Source organism: Galeopterus variegatus, unplaced genomic scaffold (genome assembly GCF_000696425.1).
Source record: "Galeopterus variegatus unplaced genomic scaffold, G_variegatus-3.0.2 Scaffold720, whole genome shotgun sequence".
In the NCBI taxonomy this organism is placed as follows: domain Eukaryota; kingdom Metazoa; phylum Chordata; class Mammalia; order Dermoptera; family Cynocephalidae; genus Galeopterus; species Galeopterus variegatus.
In genome coordinates, this window is record NW_007726831.1 from 464215 (window position 1) to 483323 (window position 19109).

At 37.0% G+C, this 19109-nt stretch overlaps 2 pseudogenes; one reads left to right on the forward strand and one right to left on the reverse strand.

Moving 5' to 3' along the window:
- LOC103589750 overlaps window positions 1–5817 on the forward strand; it is a 7370-nt pseudogene extending 1553 nt beyond the window's left edge.
- An 8214-nt stretch (window positions 5818–14031) lies between these two features.
- LOC103589752 overlaps window positions 14032–19109 on the reverse strand; it is a 38380-nt pseudogene continuing 33302 nt past the window's right edge.

A 19109-nucleotide genomic window follows, 5' to 3' on the forward strand; every position in this document is an offset into this window, starting at 1 on the left:
AAAAAAAAAAAAAAAAAAAAAGACTGTCATTCATACCATTCACACCTAAAGACTGAATTTTATCTGTTTTGAAAATGAACTTCTCTCGCTACACAGAAGTAACAAATATGGTAGTCAGTTTTGTATTTAGAAATGTATTGGTAGCAGGGATGTTTTCATAATTTTCAGAGATTATGCGTTCTTCATGAATACTTTTGTATTGCTGCTTGCAAATATGCATTTCCAAACTTGAAATATAGGTGTGAACAGTGAAAAAATAAAAAAAATAAAAAAATAAAATAAAAAAAATTTAAAAAGTGTAACTCTTACATACCAGAAATCTTCATGCCTCAGTGTCAGAATGGTTAAACAGTTATGAGCCACAATTCAACTGCCAAAAATAATAATATAGTTTAATTCTTTGTCCTTATTCTTAAAAGACAATTAAAAAGGATATAATCATAATGATAATGATCTAAGTAATGTTAGTATTGTACTTAGGTTATTATCTGATCTTAACAAGTGCAATACTTTAGTCATTCAGGTATCTGGGGGGGAAAAAAAACTCTAATGTTTAAATTATACATTTTTTCCTATGGAAGAAGGCCCAGTACATAAATGACAAACAGAATGTTTTTTCCCAAAAAGTGGTGATTCACTGCTCTTTCCTACCCCTGCCGCCCAATTTGCTCCACAATTATGTTTCAAAACATGTGCAGTTTGGTCCCAATAAGATTACTTTCTCATTAACCCAAATGATTCCAAAATGCATGAGAAAAAATAAAGAACAAAGCAAGTATAATAGAATTTTGGAAATTAGGATTGCTAGAAACCTTGGCTATTAAATACTACAATTATTATCTAATACAAACAAAAGTATGAAAAAGGTACACAAACAGATTAATAAAATAGAAGACTTAGCCCAGAAATAAACTCGAGTATGTATAAAATTTTAAGATATGTGTGAAACCCCTAGGTCAGTGGGTTAAAAATATTATTTATTAAATAGCGCTAGGACAAATGGTTGACAACAGAAAGAAAATAATATCCACTCTTAAAATGAGATAAATAATATGAAGACATAAATATGGCTGGTTGTTTGCCATATTTTAAATATCTGAGCAACAGATCAGAAGAGAAAACCATAAAAATTTGAATAACATCAAAGTAAATTTTGTATCACAAAAATTCTGAGTTCATTTTGGATCTTAGAAAATTTCATTGTGCAAATTGCAAAGACAAAGACAAATAGAGTGACTTGGTCTGTGATGCAAACAAAGCATGATAAAATCTACAGAAAAATAACCTTTTAAAATATGTACTTAAGGTTAAAACAGCATTCTACTTAATAAAAAATACTAAATAAATTCAGAGGGAATATGAGAGATTTTTCTATCACTGTGATAGCAATGACTGTATAAGACTTGAGAAAAGCATAAGAAGAATATTGTCAGAAACACTGAAAAAGGAGGAAAGGCAAAAAAAATGTTTCCCTCCTCTAGGAAAGAGACCTTGGTCATAGTACATTGGCTGGTGATTTAAAAACAAACTCTGTGTTGGAAGATTGCATTTAATTTTACATTTTGTCAGGCTTTTGAGAAAATAATTATCATCATATTGCCAATAAAGTTAGTTGGGGTTTGCAGAAATTTAACTCTTGCCTCAAAATTCCGTAAAGCCTCATTCAATCCAAGGTTTGGACCCTTTTACTATGATTAAAGGAAAGTATCATTACCACTGTACTAACAAGTCTAGATGGTTTATTTAGTTGACTCATAAAAAATAAAATATAACACGTTTATAATATAGAAAATAAAACTACAAAGAAGATTATAAAATGCTGTACCAGTATTCATAATTGGTCTTTTAGATCTTTCAAAGCAAACAGAAAAGATCTAGTTCCCAGCAGGCATCAGTTCCAGTGAAATGAACTGAATCAAGTCAGATGAACCATATGTCATAGTGGTGATATGGTCATATGGTCTGCTTTTCTTTTATAGATCTAGTTCAGTTTTTGTGTGTGTGTTTTTCCATACTGAAAATGTGATTACAAATTTAAATAATTCAATCTGAGTCAATGATCCAATAAATTTCATTTTGTCTTCCTAAAGACTGTATTACACAGAAAAAAAATGCATTAAATCCTACATAAGATAAGCATATTTGATTAATTTTTAGAATGAGAAACAACATTTTGGCAAAGAGTCATGCAAGATATTCTGTGTAGTAAATGGTAAAATGAGATGATACAAGCTTGTAGTTATTGCTTAGCAACAATCTAGGATGAATGCCCAGGAAATAATTGCTAACTATTAGATACAGGTAAAATATAGAGAGGATAAAATATATCATTATTGAAGCTTCTGAAGGAAACAGTGCTTTGTTTCTGAGTTTAGATATCATTTTTGGATATGTTCCAACTGCAAGTCTTGTTTATTTCTACTGATAATGTTTCAGTAACATTGTTCATCTCATTTTTCAACAACTAAGAAGAATATATGATTATTCCCAAATTACCAACATTTTGCATAAGTACTGAGAATAACAATCAAATTAAAACCTTAAATATTCTCAGAAATATCAGAGAGATGTATATCAATTCTCTGAATAAAATATAATTTAATGATTCCATAGTTCCTTACAGTTTATGAAATACTTCCCTAAACTTTATGCTATACAATTTTAACAATAACCTGCAGTGTGGAACTTGTTTTCTTATTTTACATATGTGGACATACAATAACTTACATGGACGGTAGACATATTGAATAAATATGAAAACAGTCAATATTCTGTATTATTTAACTACCTGAAGAATACTCTTAGTAAATATTTAAGGTGATCTCCCTGTTTTAAATCTGCTTTCTAGAGGAATAATTTGCATATAAATAAACTCATCAATTGTAAGTATGCAAGTCAATGAGATTTGACAAACTGATAATAAAAGAAAATTTCCTCATCTTAATTAAGCAAATCAATGAAAAACCTACAGTTAGCAAAATATTGAAAAGTAAAAGACTGATCCATTTTCCACAGGTTCTAGAACAAATCAAAGGCATTGGTTCTTATCACATATAGTCAATATTTGAAATGGAGGTCCTAGCTACTGTACATGAAACATGCTCCAGTGTTGGGCCCATTTTTAGGAGCAAACATTATCTGTGAGCCACATGGTGCCTATGGGTGGAGGATGAAGATGGTGCCCATGGGAAGTAGGGGAGGCGTAACCCAAGATAGCTCCAAAAGGTTTTTACTGGTCCTCCAGTATTTCTGCACTCGTGAACCCTGCGTGATTGCTATGCTCAACATGTTAGTACAAAATGTATGCCCATGTGATCATTTAATTGATTGGTTAGTTCATGGAAAGCCCCTACTTGCTTGCTTATATAAATTGCAGTGAAACAGTAATAAAGTGGAACTGCCCTGACAGAACCCCTTCCCGCATCTGAGTGTCTCTTTCACGGGGCTGGGTTGGCGGGCAGCAGGCTCACTTTTCCTCAAGATCCCTCAGTCCCAACACCAGGGGTAATCCTATCGGCTCCTTCTCCTTCTGGGTCTGTGGGAGGACCCCAGGCATGCCCTCACAGGCTCCATGCCTTGGTTATTGTAAACAGAGCTGCAATGAACATGGGAATGCAGGTATCCCCTCAACATGATGATTTCCATTCCTTTGGGTATATATCCAGAAGAGGGATTGCTAGATCATATGGAAGATATGTCTGTAGTTGTGTGAGAAACTTCCATACTGTTTTCCAAAGGGGTTGTACTAATTTACAGTCCAACCAGGAGTGTAGGAGAGTTCCCTTCTGTCCGCTGCCTCACCAGCATTTGTTATTCACATTCTTTTTGATTACAGTCAGTCTAACTGGGTGCAAAGATATCCAAATGTAGTTTTAATTTGTATTTCCCTGATGACTAGTGATGTTGAGCATTTTTTCATGTACCTGTTGGCCATTTGTATGTCTTCCTTTGAAAAATGTCTATTCAGTTCCTTGGCCCATTTTTAATTGGGTTATTTGTTTATTGCTGTATAATTCCTTGAATTACTTGTGTCTTATGATATTAATCCCTTGTCAGATGCATGGTTAGCAAAAATTTTCTTCCACTGTGTAGGTTGTCATTTCACTCTGTTGACTGTTTGCCTTTGCTATACAAAAGCTTTTTAGTTTCATATATTCCCATTTGTTTATTTTTTCTTTTGTTGCTTGTGCTTTTGGGCTTATGTTCATAAAGTCTGTGCCCAGACCTAGTTCTTGAAGTGTTTCATCTATGTTTTCCCTTAGTAATTTTACAGTCTCAGGTCTTATACTTAGGTATTTAAGCAATTGTGAGTTGATTTTAGTATATGGTGAGAGGTGCATGTCTAGTTTCATTCTTCTACATATGGATATCCGAGTATCCCATCACCATTTACTGAAGAGGCAGTCTTTTCCCCAATATATGTTTCGATCCCTTTGTCAAATATACGATGGCTGTAAGCCTCAGGGGGTGATTTCTGGTTCTCTATTCTACCCCACGGGTCCTAGTGTCTATTTTTATGCCCGTACCATGCTGTTTTGGTTACTATAGCTTTATAGTATAATTTGAAGTCTGGTAGAGTTATGCCTCTGGCTTTATTTATTTATTTATTTAGTTAGTTAGTTAGTTCAGGATTACTTTGGCTATTTGGATTCTTTTGTTGTTCCATATGAATGTTGAGATTGTTTTTTTCCATTTCTGTGAAGAATGTCATTGGTATTTTGATGGGCATTCCACTGAATCTGTAGATCACTTAGGGTGGTATAGACATTTTCACAATGTTAATTCTTCTAATCCAAGAGCATTGAATGTCTTTTCATTGTTTTGGGTCTCCTTTAATTTCTTTCAATAGCGGCTTGTAGTACTCATTGTAGAGATCTTTCACCTCCTTGGTTAAGTTGATTCCTAGGAATTTTATTTTTTTATGACTGCTGTAAATGTGCTTACTTTTTTGATTTCTCTTTCTGTTAGCTCATTATTGGAGAATATAAACGCAACTGATTTGGGGGCATTTATTTTGTATCCTGCAACATTACTGAAATTATTAACCAGCTCTAAGAGTTTTTAATAGAGTCTTTAGGTTTTTCTATATATAGTATCATGTCATCATCAAATAGGGACAGTTTGAATTCTTTGTTTCCAATTGGGATGTGCTTTATTTCTTTTTCTTGCCTGATTGACCAGGCTAGCACCTCCAATAGTATGTTAAATAGAAGTGGTGAGAGTGGGCATCCTTCTCCAGTTCCTGTTCTTAAGGAAAAAGTCTTCAGTTTTTCCCCATTTAGAATGATACTTGTGGTGGGCCTGTCATAGATGGCTTTTATTGTGTTGAGATACTTTCCTTCTATGCCTAATTTGTTGAGAGTCTTTATCATGAAGTGATGTTGAATTTTGTCAAATGCTTTTTCAGCATCTATTGAAATAATCACATGGTTTTTGTTGTTGAGTTTATTGATGTGATGTATCACATTAGTTGACATTCGTATGCTGAATCATCCTTGCATCCCTGGGGTGAATTCCACTTGATCATGGTGTATGATTTTTTTAAGGTGTTGCTGTATTCTGCTTGCTAATATTTTCTTGAGGATTTTTGCATCTATGTTCATCCAGGAAATTAGCCTGTGATTTTTCTTTTTTTGTTGTGTCTTTATCTCGTTTATGCCTTAAACTCATGCCTTAAACTTATCTGGTTTGGGTATCAGTGTTATGTTGGCCTCATAGAATGAGTTTGGGAGAATTGCTTCTGTTTCAATTTTTTGGAATAGTTTGAAGAGAATTGGTGTTAATTCCTCCTAAAGGTTTGTTCGAATTCAGCTTTAAAGCCATCCAGACCAAGGCTTTTCTTTGTTGGAAGATTGCTGATTACTGCTTCAATCTCATTGCTTACTATAGGTCTTCTCAGGTTTTCTACCTCTTCTTGGTTCAGTCTAAACAATATGTATGTGTCCAGAAACTTATCCATACCTTCTAGGTTTTCACGTTTGTTGTTATACAATTGCTTATAATAGTCTGTAATGATTCATTGTCTTTCTGTGATATCAGTTGTGATGTCTCCTTATTCATTTCTGATTTTTTTATTTGGGTCTTCTCTCATCTTTTTAATATTAACCTAGCTAATGGTTTGTCCATTTATTTTATTTTTCAAAAAAACAACTTTTTGTTTCATTGATCTTTTCTATCTTTTGGAGGGTCTCTATTTCACTTAGTTCTGCTCTGATCTGAATTATTACTTTCCATATACTACCTTTAGGATTGAATCGTTGTTGTTTTTCAAGTTCTTTGAGGCATAGTGTTAGGTTGTTTATTTGATGACTTTCCATTCTTTGATGCAAGTATTTATTGCAATAAATTTACCTCAGGTAGTGATTTTGCAGTATCCCACAGGTTTTGGTATGATGTATCTTTATATTCGTTTCAAGAAATTGCTTAATTTCCTGTTTAATTTATTCTTGGACCCATAGGTCATTCAAGAGCCTACTGTTTAGTTTCCATGTATTTCTATAGTTTCCAGGGTTTTGCATGTTATTGATTTCCACTTTTAGTCCATTGTGGTCTGAAAAGATACTTGGAATAATTTCAGTTTTTTTTTTTTTTTTTTTTAATTTGCTGAGACTGGATTTGTGACCTAATATATGGTCTATCCTGGAGAATTTTCCATGTGCTGATGAAAAGAAAGTATATTATTTAGTTGTTGGGTGAAATGTTCTGTACATACATACACACACACAAACACACACATACACACACACACACAAACACACACACACATATGCCAGATCCAGCTGGGCTAACATGTAGTTTAAATCCTGTGTCTCTTTGTTGATTTGTTGCCTAGAAGATCTGTCCTATACTGAGGGATGTTCATGTCACCCCCTATTAACTTATTAGGGCCTATTTCTTTCTTTAGGTCTAAGAGTATTTGCCTTATATATCTGGGTGCTCCAGTATTGAGTGCATATATATTTATGATTGTTATGGTTTCTGGCTGGATAGATTCTTTTATCATTATATAGTGGCCTTCTTTGTCTCTTTTTATGTTGTTTGGTTTTAAGTCTATTTTATCTGATATAAGAATATCTCCTCCTGCTCGTTTGGGTTTCCATTTACATGGTATATCTTTTCCCATCCCTTCACTTTTAGTCTGTGTGTGTCTCCATATGTGAGATTGATCTCTTGAAGACAGCATATACTAGGGTCTAGCTAATCCAATCAGTCAATCTGTGCCTTTTGAATGGGGAGTTTTACCATTCACATTTAGGGTCGTTATCGACAGGTATTGTTTAATTCCTGTCCTTTAATTGCTTTTTGTTTAGATGTTTTAAATATCTTTTGATCTTTATTTCTCTTCTTCAATGTTATTTGGATAGTTAAGCTGGCATGATTTAGCTTCTTGCTCTTTCTCACTGTCATTTTTGTTTTAACAGTAAGTTTTGCTCTTTCTTGTGTATCCATGGTAGTGACATTCATTATTCAGATTCCAGATGCAGGACTCCCTTGACAATTACTTGCACATATGGTCATTTGGTGGTGATCTCCCACAATTTTTGTTTGTTTGGGAAATATACTATTTCTCCCTCATTTCTGAAGGAGAGACTTGCTAGGTGAAGTATTATTGGCTGGCAATTTTTTTCTTTTAGTGTTTTGTATATATCATTCCACTTTCTTCTGGCCTGTAGGGTTTCAGTTGAGAAGTCTGCTGTTAGTCTGATTCAGCTTCCCTTATAGATGACTTGACACTTTTCTCTTGCTGCTTTTAGAATTCTTTCTTTGTCTTTGAGCTTTGCAATTTTGTCTATAATGTGTGTCGGAGAGGATCTTTTTGATCAAAGATGACCTTTGCTCAAAGGTGTTTGGGGACCTTTGAGCTTTCTGGATCTGAAGGTCTGCATGTCTCCCTACCTCTGGGAAGTTTTCTGTTATTATTTTTTAAATAGGTTTTCAATGCCTTTTCCTTTCTCCTCCCCTTCTGGAATAACCACAATTTGCATGTTAGAACCCTTGAGGTTGTCTGCTATCTCTCTTAGATTTTCCTCATTATTTTTAATTCTTATTTCCTTTTTTTTTTTTTTTTTTGTCTGCCAGGATTGTTTTGAAAAGACTGTCTGTGAGATCTGAAATTCTTTCTTCTGTTTGCTGTCGTCTCCTGCTTAATCTCTCTGTTGTGTTTTTTATTTCAGTGAGTGAATCTTTCATTTCTAGGAGTTCTGCTACATTATTTTTTAAAGTATTAATCTCTTTGCAAATTTCCTCCTTTATTTTCTGGATATTTTTTCATGTTCCTTTGTGTTCTCTAATTTAGTGTTTTTTTATTTCTTCAAGCTTTCTAAAGATCATTGCTCAGAATTCTTTCTCTGACATATCAAGGGTTCCCTGTTCTATGGGCTCTGGAATTTAAGCATTACTATATTCCTTTGATGGTGTCATATCTTCTTGTTTGTTTGTAGTTCTAGCATTTTTTTCATTGATGTTTGGTCATCTGGTAGAGGACTCATTTCTTCTGTTACTCTGGGGTTCTCTATGAGGACAAACACTTCCTTCTCTATTTGCATACTCTTCTGGTGACTCTTTTTATATCAGTGTAGTCAAGTGAGTGGCAGATTTCCTGTAGAGTGGCCCTGGCTGCTACTACGGTGGTGAAGTTCCCTTGTTGTGACAGAAAGTGTGGTGGTATCTATATCACACCACCTTGGCTCCTGTTCTAGCTTTCCATGGCTGTAGACTGAGCCACTGTTGCTGTACAGGTCTCAGCTCATGTCAGTACCTACTGGGATGTAATCTCTTCCCTTCCCTGCCCCCAGGTCTTTAGACTGAAACCTAGTGCCAAAAGGGTCTGGTTTTGGCTTGCCTCGGTGGCTGTTAGGCTGTGTTCATTTCCCTTTCCCCAGGAACCTTAGACTAATCCTTGGTGTCACATGGGTCTTGGCTCACGTTGAAAGCTGCTGGGCTCTCTGTGCTTCCCTCTGGGCTTTAGACTGAGCCATAGTGCCACAAGGGTCTGGCCTCAGCTCACCTCAGAGGCTGCTGGGCTGTGGGCATTTCCCTAACCCCAGAATCTTAGACTGGGCCCTAGTGCTGCAAGGGTCTCAGCTCAACTCTAGTTGGATTTTTGAGGTGGCATGATTTAGTTTCTTTGTCTTTCTTGTTTGCATTTTTTTTTTAAATGTGGGTTTTGCTCTTTCATGTGTATCCGTGATATGGACAATTGTTTTTCAGATTCCAGATGCAGGGCTCTTTTGAGAATTTTTTGCAAGTCTTGTCATGTGGTGGTGAACTCCCACAATTTTTGTTTGTCTGGGAAATATGTTATTTTTGCCTTATTTCAAACAGATAACCTTGTGGGGTATAGAATTCTTGGGTGGCAATTTTTTTCTTTTAGTATTTTGAATATATCATCCCATTTTCTTCAGGCCTGTAAGGTCTCAGTTGTGAAGTCTGCTGTTAGCCTGATGGGGCTCCCTTATATGTGGCTTGATGCTTTTCTTTGATGCTTTTAGAATTCACTGTTTGTATTTGAGCTTTGCTAGTTTGACTATAATGTGTCTTGGAGAGGATCTTTTTTGGATTGAATCAGTTTGGGGATTTTTGGGCTCCCCGGATCTGAAGGTCTACTTCTCTCCTTATACCTGGGAAGTTTTCTGTTATTATTTCTTTGTATAGGTTTTCAATGCTCTTTTCCTTTTTTCTCCTCTTATGGAAAACAGTGATTTGGATGTTTGTGCACTTGAGGTTGTCTGTTAGCTCTTTTAGATTTTCTTCATTAAAAAATTTTTATTTTCCTTTTTTGTTGTATGCCTAGGTTTCCTCAAAATGTCCATCTTTGAGGTCTGAAATTCTTTCTTCTACTTGCTCTACACTGTTGCTCAAGCTTTTTAAAAATTTTTTTTTTCTTTTTTTTTTTTTTTTTTTTTGTCTGCCTGGGTTATATCAAAAAGACCATCTTTGTGTTGTGAAATTCTTTCTTCTGCTTGCTCTAGCCTCTTTTTTTTTTCAAGTGTTCTGTTATACTTTTATTTTACTGAGTGAATTATTCACTTCTAGGAGTTCTGCAACATCCTTTTTTAAGGTATTAAACTCGGGAAATTTCCTCTTTCATATCCTGGATATTTTTTCTTATTTCATTGTGTTCTCTAATTGAGTCTTCTCCTATCTCTCTGAGTTTTCTTAAGACCATGCTCAAAAGTTCTTTTCAGACATTTCAAAGTTTTCCTACTCTATGGTGTCTGGTACTTGAGAATTACTGTATTCCTTTGGTGCTATCATATTTTCTTGTTATTTGTAGTTCTAGTATTTTTTTGTTGATATTTGGTCATTTGGTATGGTAATTGTTTCTTCTGTTACTCTGGAGTAGGCTGTCAGGAGAAAGACTTCTTCCTCTATTTGTAGGCTCTGCTGGTGCCTCTTCTTGTATGAGGGCAGTCTAATGCATGGTGGGCTGCCTGTAGGGGGGGCATGGCTACTACTGTGGTGGTGAGCCGTCCTTTCAGTGGCAGTATGTGTGGCAGTGACTGTGGTAGACCACCCTGGCTCCTGCTTGTGCCATGGGTGGGCCTTTCTGGAGTTTGGGTCTGGGCCCCTTGTGGCACACCGGGCACCATTCACATTGTTTTCTGCACGTGCAGTTGGCAGACCACTGCAGGGCTTGTGTCTCTTCCCATATTTTTATATGCCACACAGTTTGCTTTAAAGATTAAATATATCCTGAGAATCATTGACTTTTAATGTAGAGCATCTAGTCTGTTTACATTTAATTTGATCCTTGATGTACATAAATTTGAATCTTCTATATTTTTATTTCTACTGTTTGTTGTTTAGAATAATACCATAAGATATGCTGAGTAGAAAACAACAAAAACATCAGTAACAAAAAAAATGTTCACTATTTTCTCCAAGGAAGAAAAAATACAGAATTACAGCATTAAACTTAAAAACCTTCATATAAGCTTATAAAGAGTAAGGGGAAATAGCATGAATCTCAGAAATCATTTAATGAACCATTAGATGAATGTCTTCATCCGAAACTGTATTACATTTCAATAACAATTGGGATTTCCTATAAATGCATATAATTATTTACGTGCTCAATTGGTTTAATTAGATTTCTTTTCAATTTTATGTCAGAAGTTATTTGAATTCCAGTGAAATCAATATCTAAAATTGTCATTGAGGATTACAGATGGATAACTGAAGAGGATAACATTGAAACCAGTTTCCACAATGGAAATCACCTGCAGTATGACAAATTTTACTTTATTTATTTATTTGAATATTTTAAATTAAAACATAAGATTTTAATAAAGATTAAAGTGTTTAATAATTTTAAACATTAATTTGAATAATGTTATACAATGTTCATAAGAATACTTTTATTTAAGATTTTTGAAGATAAGTGAAGAAAAACAACAGAGTTTGTTTCCAGTAGGAAATTTAAAATGATAAAAAGTTGTCTGTAGATACTGTACATTTATTTATTTAGTTAGTTTTGATTTTAATTTATCAGCATCCAATATAGTTGATTTTTGTGTCCCTTTACCAATTCCTCCTTTTCCCCTCTCACTGTCCTGTCTCTCCCATCAACTTCATATCTGTTCACTTAGCAAAGTCAAGAAATTATTCTGATTGATGTGTTTTCTCCCCCCCATTTATTTGTTTGTATATTTATTTATTTTTATTAGCTCCTACATATTAAGTGAGAACATGTGGTATTTAACTTTCTGTGCCTGGCTTATTTCACTTAGTATAATTTTCTCCAAGTCTAGCCATGTTGCTGTGAATGGTAGTATCTCATTCTTTTTATAGCAGTGTAGTATTCCATTGTGTAGATATACCACATTCTCTTTATCCACTCATCTGATGATAGGTATTTATGCTGGTTCCAATTCTTGGCTATTGTAAATAGAGCTGCAATAAACATAGGAGTACAGTTATCCCTTCAACATGATGACCTCTGTTGGGCGTCTCTGGCAGCCACATGGGATCCCAGCAGGTTTTTTCTTTCCCTATAGGGTTAGGGCCAAAGGGATTGCCCTTTTCTCCCCCACAGGATGTGGGGCAAAAAGAGATTCCAAGAGATGGGTGAGCATGCTGCTGCTCTCCCAGGTAGGGAATAAACACATAAACATGATGCGGGGGTTCTGTCAGGCAGTTCCGTTTATTGTAACACAAAAGATCATATTTATATGCTTAGCAGGCAGGAATTTCCAAGCTTAGGCCAATCCTTGAAAAGGTCAAATGTGCACGCATGTTGCCTCTCTATGCTTAGCCCTCCCCCTTAACCTCCCTTGGGTGCCACCTTTTATCCGTTTAGGCCATCTGTTGTTTTTGCTTAAAAAAAAGGATGCGGTCCCACAGTTCCCCCAGCCTTCAAACCAGCAGGAAATGGCCTCTCTTTCCCTCCTACATTTTTCTAATCCTTCTCTTAATTTAGCTAAAGAATCTTTAACAATGCCAGAATGTTCTGCATAAAAACAACATTCTTCTTTGAGGGCTGCACATAATCCTCCTTGTTGTAGAAACAGCAAATCCAAGCCCCTTCTGCTCATGTTTGGTTAGCCAGAGTGTGTGGAGAAGAGGGTTCACCAATCATGTAGAAGACCCCTAGCAGAAGATAAGCTTGCTTCATTGTGGACTTTTCTGGAAAACATAAGAAAGGTTTCCCTCAGGGTCATTATCACCCTGGGCAGTGGGTGAGAACTTGAGATTTCTGGCTGGCACCCATATAGGGTTGGGCTCGTTGAAAGGAAAAATACATCCAAATCCTGTTCCCATAGTTAAGAGCAGGTCGGGGCCTCTCCATTGTCCTGAAAGGGGATCTTTCCATCACACTTGAATGGCAGGACGTGGGGATTGGGTTGACCAGTGTTTTTGGAAAGCAGTTATTGGCTCATGTTTTGCAAAATTTAAGATATTTAAGGTAAATAATGCCATTCCTAACAGTTGTGGGGGGCTAATAATTCCCCCTTTTTGTTTTAAAAGTTGACACCTTGTTTAATATTTGCTTATGGCATGATTGTAATGGAATTTTTCTTGTTATAGACTTTTCTTTTAAAAACTCAAATAAAGGAGTTAATTCCCCTGTGGGGATGGGGATCCAAGATCGAAGCCAATTAATTTCTCTTAAAAGACCCTGTAATTCAGGAAGTGAGTACTCATCCTGAATAGAAAGCTGAGGTTTTAAAGGGCTGGCACCTTCCAGGGTTAGTTGTGACCCCAGGAATTTTAAAGGAGGTGCAAATAGAATTTTTTCAGATGAAATGTGAAAGTTTCCCCTACTCAAACAACCTTGTAAAATTTTGTAAACGCTGGCCAACTGATTGGATTTAGAGGACCCAAAAATAATATCATCAACATTTATATATATATATAAATTATATATATATATATATATTTATATATATATACATATATTATATATATATTTAATTTATATATATATATTTAATATATATATTTTATATATATATATATATAATGTAACTTCAAAAAGCTACCTAATAGGCAGAAACAATTGAAATACATAATTTTGAGAAAAAGAAGGACTATTGGCCATTACTTGGGGCAATACCACCCATTCATACTGTTTGTTGGGCCCTTGGAAGTTGGTAGATGGGACCAAAAAGGCGAATCTTTTGCAATCAAGTGTATGGAGAGGGATGGGAAAAAAGCAGTCCTTGAGATCAGTGATCATGAGATGCAAGTGGCTGGGGATGGCACGGGCCCAAGGTAAGCCCTGGAAAGGAGTCCCCATAATAATCATCCTTCGGTTTATCTCTCTAAGATCTTGTAGCATTCTCCATTTTCCTGAAGCCTTTTTTATTACAAAAATGGGCGTGTTCCAAGGGCTGACAGAGGGTTGAATGTGTCCCAACTTAAGTTGTTCTTGGATAATATCTCTTAAAGCCTGTAGTTTGTGAGAAGGGAGTGGCCACTGCTGCACCCATATTGGAGGTCGGTCTCTCCATTTAATCTAGGGGACCAGTGGAGCAGTGGCCTCTAGTATTGGGGGTGAACCCTGATTCTGGGGAGGGGTTGTTGACCTCACATTTTATAACTAAGGTGACAGCGAGTGTTGAACTGTTGTTGGTATTCTTCCTTATCTAAAAGCTCATCATAAAAGCCTTTATGATTGGTGGTGATGTAAGCATCTGCCTGGCCAAGGACGTCTTGTCCTAAAAGATTAGCATTAAGTCCGGAAGCAATGAGGGGCTTCACCTCCCCAGTGGTGCCATCTGCATCTCTCCGTTTTAACCATCCGTTTGTTTCAAAACATGGTGTTTCACCTCCTTCCCCGAGGATTTGAGGTCCAGGGACAACATCCCAGCTAGGAGGCACTTCCTCTTGGTGGAGGACAGTTTGATCTGCCCCTGTATCAGTTAAGCATCAGAACCTTTTAACATCGATGGTGATGTCCATTTTTGGCCTTACTCTGGGGACTACAGGGACTGTCTAATTAGCCCTGAACCCTTTTAGCTGATTACTTTTATGACCCCATTGGGGTGACGGGGCTAGGGTTTGCCCCTGGCTTAGTTTAAAGGATTGCCATCTTTGTCAAATTTGGACCTACAATCCTTTTTCCAATGTAATCCTTTTTTACGTTGGGGCCAAGGTGTAGTAGGGATTTTTTTTTTTTTTTTTGCCTTTAGCCTTGGGACATTGGCTTTTAAAATGACCCTGTCTTCTGCGACCAAAAGATTGTCCTTGAAGGGTGGGGAAGTATTGTTTCCCCAGGGGATCAGGGCAGTAAACACCTTGAAGGCTCTGGTTAAGTTTTGTGTCTGAGTCTGCAAGGCTGTGGATAAAGTCCTGGCTTGAAAATGTTGACTCCCTACCTCCTTGGAAGCAATAACCCACTTCTCCATGGATCAGTCCCTTAAGCCTGCACAAGCCAACTTATGATCAGTGGTCATTCCATCCCATACAAGCATCTTAACAAACTGATCTCTGAGTGGGCTGGGGGGAAATTTTCTTGGTATATTTTGCTCTACCCTAACAATAAAGGAAGGGAGGTCTTCATTGGGCCTCTGGGTTATTCCAGCAATTGGGGGCCCCGTGGGGCCCTCTGTGAGCTTTGCCCTGGAAGCTAAGGTGGCAGCCCTGATTTGGTCTTGGTAAGGAGGCGGGATTGCCACCTGTTGGATTCCTGTATTATATTGATCTGAAGTTCCGGACAACATGCCAAAGGTAACTGGGATGACAGGATTGGCTGCTTGATTCCTTTCCGCTTGGGCATGGCACTCCTCCTTATAAAAGGCACAGAACCTAATAAACAAATTTGGGGAGAGGACTGCCTTACATAACATCTTCCAGTCCTGAGTGGTGCAGGGCTGATGGGCTAGTCCCTGAAGGATAGTTTCTGCCCATGAAGAATTAGAGCCATCCTCGGCAAGAGCCTTTTTTAGTTCTTTTAAATCCTGGGCTTCCCAAGGATACCAAGGGGCTGGTCTGTTGCCCCCTGGATTATCATTAATAGGGCAGGCTTGAAATGAAGGTTTTAGTTGATCTATGGGACTTCCCCATGTATCTTCAAGTTATTCAGGTTTACTGAAAAGAGGAGCTGAAACCGGGAAAGCTTGGGGTTGTTTGGACAGAGAAAGAAATGAAAGTAAAAGGAAAGATATGACCTTGAGGCCATTGGTACTCATCCCAATAGCAGATTTGTCTTGAATGTTGTCCTTTCTGAAGCTCTGCACTGTAGGTCAGGGCCTCTTCGTCATCCATCTTTCAGGATCGTGCAGCGTTTTGGCCATCCCTGTGGAAAGGAAAAAGTTTAAGTGGTATGAGGCGCCATCCTCCCATGGGTCACCAGCTGTTGGGTGTCTCCAGCAGCTGCATGGGACCCCAACAGGTTTTTCCTTTCCCTAGAGGGTTAGGGCCAAAGGGGTTGCCCTTTTTCCTCCACAGGATGTGGGGCAAAAAGAGATTCCAAGAGATGGGTGAGCACGCCGCTGCTCTCCCAGATAGGGAACAAACACATACACACAAAGCAGGGGTTCTGTCAGGCAGTTCCATTTATAGTAACACAAAAGATCATATTTATATGCTTAGCAGGCGGGGATTTCCAAGCTTAGGCCAATCCTTGAAAAGGTCAAATGTGCACGCATGTTGCCTCTCTATGCTTAGCCCTCCCCCTTAACCTCTGTTGGGCGCCACCTTTTATCCATTTAGGCCATCTGTTGTTTTTGCTTAGAAAAAGGGCACGGTCCCATTATCTCCATTCCTTTTGTTTTATACCCTGCAGTGGGATAGCTTGGTCACATGGTAGATCTACCTATAATTGTCTGAGGAACCTCCATACCATAAAGTTTTTCCATACAGGCTACACCATTTTTCAGTCTTATCAAAAATGTAAGGGGATTCTTTTTTCTCCACATCCTCATCACAGTTTATTATTCTCAGCCTTTTGCATATTAGCCATATGTACACCTTATTGCAGATGTTTCTATTGGACCATGAGGAGCTTTCTCTTGATGCAAGTTAACTTATTTCATTTAAGAACTTTCTTTGTCAGCAGACCAGATTCATTATTTTAATTATAATCACAAGATGCCCAGACTCACTTCACTAAGAATCCAGTATGATTATCTTGAATATATGTCCTTTCATTTTACAGCAATTCTGGAGTGGGAGTGGGAGTCAATTCATTTCAAATACTGAAGCTTTGTTAACATCTATAATATAATACATTTAACTCTTATAATATGTAACAGTTATTAATTCCAGGGAGATGATGCCAAATTTTGTTCTGATGCTGACAATAATACATTTCAATTTAAGGTTAATTTCTAACTAAATATGGATTTACTGATATCAGTAAAAATACTGATATAACAATAGCCTTGGCTGCTTCCAAATAACAAAATTTGTAGATGACCAAGTTATAACTAATTTGTTTCAACTGGAACCTTCAAACAATGGCATCATTAAATGTTTTCAGAATAGTCATTATATAATCAAGATTATAAATACAAAATAATTTGTGTGGAGCAGGGATTCATCCAGCAGGGGAGGCAGAAGATCCACAGAGATCACACACCCTGTGGTGCTGATGCATGACCCAGCAGCCCGGCCCAGTGCATGTAGAGCAGGGAGACATCCATCAGGGGAGGAGGAAGCTCTGTGGAGACCACATGTCCTGTGGTGCCGACACATGACCCAGCAACCTGGCCGAGTGCATGCTCATCAGAGAGGCAGCTTCCTGGAGAGGCCCAAGACAAAAGGCAACCACAAACACAAAGGACTAGTGGCCAGCTGAGAAGACACTGAGGTAGCAATACCTAATTGGCAACCCCACCAATATCCAACCAGACAATAGTGCCAAACCAGTGTACTGTGAAACCCCCTGCCACAATGACTAAACATCAAAGGAAAGATAACAGAAATATGAAAAATCAAGAAAATATACCACCAAAGTGTAATAACTCTCAAGCTCTAAATCCTATAGAAGAAGAAGCCCTTGAAATATCTGACAAGGAATTTTGAGTGGTAATTCTAAGGAAACTAAATGAGATACAAGAAAACTCAAGTAGAAAACATGATGAAATGAGGAGAAGTGTAGAGGATCTGAAAGAAGAAATGTACAAGGAAATGAATGCCCTGAAAAAGAATTTAGCAGAGCTTGCCGAGCTGAAGTATTCATTCAATGAAGTAAAAAACACAACAGAGAGTTTAACCAGCAGGCTTGCAGAAGTAGAAGAGAGAACTTCTGACCTTGAAGATTGGCTGTTTGAAATAACACAGGCAGATGAAAGAAAAAAAAAAAAGAATTAAAAGCATTGAAGAAAATCTAAGAGAGATATCACACAACCTCAAACACTCAAATATCCCAGGCATGGGTATTCCAGATGGGGAGAAAAAAGGAGATTGTTTTGAAAACATATTCAACAAAATAGTAGAAGAAAACTTCCCAGGTATGGGAAAAGACACAAATCTCCAGATTCAGGAAGCTCAAAGATCCCCAAACATATAAAACCCCAAAAGGTCTTCTACAAGACAAGTTATAGTCAAATTGGAAAAACTCAAAGACAAGGAGAGAATCTTAAAAGCTGCAAGAGAGAAGTGCCAAATCACCTATAAGGGAGTCCCAATCAGACTAACATCAGACTTTTCATCACAAACCCTAAAAGCCAGAAAGGAATGGGATGATATATTCAAAATACTAAAAGACAGAGATTGCCAGCCAAGAATACTCTACCCCACAAGGCTGTCCTTCTGAAATGAAGGGCAAATAGAATATTTCACAGACAAACAAAAAGTGTGGGAGTTCACTACACATAACCACGCTTACAAATTCTCAAGGGAGTATTGGGTTTGGTACCTGAAAAACAACTACGACTGCCATAAATACCAAAGAAAAATCAATACCCACTAGTATAAAAAAAAATAGTATCCATGAAGAGAAAACAAACAAAAGTCTATCTACATCCCAAGAAACCAACAAATACAGAAAACAAACAGTAAATCAGAAAGAAAGGAACAAAAGACAACTAAGACATCCAAACAAAAATCAATAAAATGTTAAGATGAAATCAACACTTTACAATAACAACTATTAATGTAAAATGATTAAATTCCCCAATCAAAAGACACAGACTGGCTGACTGGATTAAAAAGGAGGACCCAACTATACGCTGCCTTCAAGAGACCACCTCACCCATAAGGACTCACATAGACTAAGAGTGAAAGGATGGAAAAAGTTTTACCATGCAAACAGAAATGAAAAATGAGCTGGAATAGCTACTCTTATATGTGATGAAATAGACTTTAAAGTAAAAACCAAAAAAAAGAGATAATGAGGGCCACTACATAATGATAAAAGGATTGATCCATCAGGAAGACATAATGATCATAAATATATATGCACTAAATTTTGGAGCAGCCAAATTTATAAAACAAACTCTATTAGACCTAAAGAAGGAAATAGACACTAATACCATAATAGCAGGTGACCTGAACACCCCACTGTCAATATTGGACAGATCATCTAGGCAAAGAATCAGCAGAGAAACACAAGATATAAACAATACTCTAGACCAATTGGACTTGGCAGATATCTACAGAACATTCCATCCAACAACCTCAGAATATTCATTCTTTTCATCAGCACATGGAATTTTCTC